This window comes from Tyto alba, unplaced genomic scaffold (assembly GCF_018691265.1).
Source record: "Tyto alba isolate M040663 unplaced genomic scaffold, T.alba_DEE_v4.0 Super-Scaffold_9, whole genome shotgun sequence".
Lineage (NCBI taxonomy): Eukaryota > Metazoa > Chordata > Aves > Strigiformes > Tytonidae > Tyto > Tyto alba.
In genome coordinates, this window is record NW_024881330.1 from 1,657,225 (window position 1) to 1,657,872 (window position 648).

Genomic DNA, 648 nt, shown 5'->3' on the forward strand with positions numbered 1-648 from the left:
TATTAAGGGCGTTGTCCAAATTACTCATAAACACTGGTAGGCTTGGGGCATCAACCACCTCTCTGGGAAGCCTGTTCCAGTGTTTGCCTGCGCTCTCAGTAATGTTTCCTAATGTCCAGTCTAAACCTCCCCTGGTGCAGCTTTGAACCATTCCCATGTGTTCTATCACTGGATCCCAGGGAGGAGCTCAACACCTTCCTCTCCCCGTCCTCTTCTCAGGAAGCCGCGGGAGCAATGAGGTTGCCCCTCAGCCCCCTTTCTCCAAACTAAACCAGCCCAAAGTCCTCAGCTGCTCCTCACAGGACGTGCCTTGCAGCCCTTTCACCAGCTTCGTTGCCCTCCTCTGGATGCTTTCAGGTACCTTCACGTCCTTCTTAAATTGCGGGGCCTGAACTGCACACAGTCTTCAAGGTGAGGCCGCTCCAACACTAGAACTAGAAGAAAGCTAGTCAGCAGTTGCACTAGATGGTCGCTGTAGATCCCTTCCAACTGGAACTCTTCCTCCTTCTTTCCTCCTCCTGCTTTCCTGTCAACACAGCAGGATAATAGCCTTTTTTTGACCGGCTGGTTGTACTGTGTTGGCTGCACCCCAGGATGCGGTTTGCCCCCTTGGCTGCCAGGCTATGCTGCTGACTCGTAGGGAGCCTG